The 2,438-nt window shown below is 37.5% G+C and overlaps 1 long non-coding RNA gene across 1 annotated transcript in view; it reads right to left on the bottom strand.

Moving 5' to 3' along the window:
* Window positions 1-251, bottom strand: part of LOC124394950 — a 2,843-nt gene extending 2,592 nt beyond the window's left edge. Inside the window, exon 1 of the long non-coding RNA XR_006927578.1 lies at window positions 199-251. This is a non-coding gene — a long non-coding RNA (uncharacterized LOC124394950). The remainder of the gene's footprint in view (window positions 1-198) is intronic.
* Window positions 252-2,438: the final 2,187 nt, after the last annotated feature.

Genomic DNA, 2,438 nt, shown 5'->3' with positions numbered 1-2,438 from the left:
ACACACACACACACACACACACACACACACACACACACTCACGTGGGTGTGTGGGTGTGTGCCAAACATGGCTAAAGATTCTGGATGACTATGCTCATCTTTTGCAACACAAAGTTTTGCAGGACTTTGTGTCTTCTTTGTTTTGCCATTTAACACATGCAGCGAGTTGGATTAATTCTAAGGATTAAATTTTCATACCTTATCCCGGGTCGAAGAAACTCCCGAATTACCCGAACCTAAGTTCATGTTTGTGTATGTGTGTGTGTGTGTGTGTGTGTCTGTCTGTCTTCCGGGTACATTAGAGGAAGTACGTAATGCTCATCATTGAAGTTATCTCTTTTCACTATTAATCATCACAGCTGCTTGATGACACAATAACCCTCAAAGTGTATGAAGTAATTACTACTGAAATAAATCAGAGATTGTTTATTGCTGTGGTTGAACATTCTGGCATGCCACGCTGCAGAGCGACTCCCTGGCGGCTACTTTTGGTTAGGCGCATACCACAACATATTCCACACTCAGTACATCTCGGTTGTTGCATGTTTTTCCAAATCTTTTCAAACCTATGGCTATAAAGAGTTCGTGGTGACATTCTGAAGGAATCTAGATGCTTACAAAGAATTAAAAAACCAAAAGTGCAACAATGGCCTGGAAGAATTTGTATGGGATGAGAGCCTACGGAATAGTAAGGGTTTGCACAGGAGTGGTCTAATTTATTGCTAAATTGTATTTTTACAAATATAAGTATTTTTCAATAGACTCTTATAAACCCTATAGACCCAATAAAATCAGATTCAGATTAAAAAGTAATAAATAATACAAGAATCATTTAATATAACATTAATATAGGATTGTTCGGAGGGGAAGGTAATGTGTAGCTCACCACTGTACAGCTAAGGCACTAAAATACTGACAACTTGCATAATGGGCATATGACAATCTCAAACAAGTACATGACTTGCATCCTGAAATCAAAGAGCTGAGCTAGTGTGTGAAACAAGGTCAACGGGTAATGGAGTGCAGGCCTGAAGCGTGTAAATATAAATCACGCCACAAGAGGGACCTAGTTCAACGCCCTCAGTATAAGTCCTATGGCAGAACTTTTGGCAAGACATGTTGGTACTTTAGCTATACATTTCTTTTCTTCATAAAAACTAACTCTATTTTTTCATAGTAACCAAATATCATTACTTACATTTTCAGTAAGAAAATACACATTTACATAAAGGAGGCATCTTTATATTAACGTTACATTTCCTGCCATGTCTGCGCATCATTAAGGAACGTTATTTTTATTCATCCTAAAATTAATTATCTTCCTTTTCAATATAACCACATACAGAACATAGTAAACATACAGCATTTCAGCATTTTTCCCAGCCTATTACCTCGGTTTCACAGCTGAGAGTTAAACACACTCATTATAAACAATAACTGATATAGAGTAATATGGTTTATTAAGTACCCTTATTGTTACATAACAGTTAAAGACACTACAGTGTGAACAGGGTGTAAGTAGGGACTCTGGCAAGACTAGCTTTGGCAGCAATATCCCAGTTCATTGAAACACTTTACATAACTGTTACTTTACCTAAGAAAAAAGCTCCTAAAAAAGTGGTTGACTAAATAAATATTTTCAGCCTAGACTTAAACACTATGACTGTGTCTAGGTCTCGAACACTAATTTAAAGGCTGTTTTATAACTGGTGTGCTTTGTAAGCAAAACCTCTGCCCCCTGTTATAGTTTTCAATATTCAAGGTACCAACAAATAGCCTGCACCTTTTGATCGAAGTAGGCGTGTTGGATCTTATTGGAACAAATGTTTGCACAGATATTGTTGCACAGGACCATTCAGGCATTTATACATCAGTAGTAGTATTTTGTAATCAATGTGAGATTTAATTTGGAGCCAGTGTAGACTGAATATGACAGAAGTGATCAAATTTCCTGGTTCTGGTAAGGTCTTTTATTGCTGCATTTTAGTCAAACTAAAGTGCACTTATTTAGTTATTAGGACATCCAGACAGTAAGGCATTACAATAGTTTAATCTAGATGTAACAAAAGCATGAACTAGTTTTTGTTGCATCCTGTAATAACATCATATTTTATATATCAGCCATATTTCTAAGGTAAAAAAAGGCTATACTGGTAATTTTATTCAGATGAACATGCAGGAAAGACTAGAGTGAGACAATTAAAACATCCAAAGATGCTCTTCTTCTTCTTTCGGCTTCTCCCATTAGAGGGGCCACAGTGGATCATCCGTCTCCATTCCCCTCTGTCTTCTACATCTGCCTTTTTCACCCCAACTACCTGCATGTCTTCCCTCACCACATCCATAAACCTCCTCCTTGGTCTTCCTTTTTTCTTCCTTCCTGGTTGCTCCATCCTCAGCATTCTTCTACTGATATACCTCATGTCCCTCCTCTGCAC

Source organism: Silurus meridionalis, chromosome 12 (assembly GCF_014805685.1).
Source record: "Silurus meridionalis isolate SWU-2019-XX chromosome 12, ASM1480568v1, whole genome shotgun sequence".
In the NCBI taxonomy this organism is placed as follows: domain Eukaryota; kingdom Metazoa; phylum Chordata; class Actinopteri; order Siluriformes; family Siluridae; genus Silurus; species Silurus meridionalis.
Note: the sequence above shows the minus strand (reverse complement) of the source record. Positions and strands in the feature narration are given on the sequence as shown.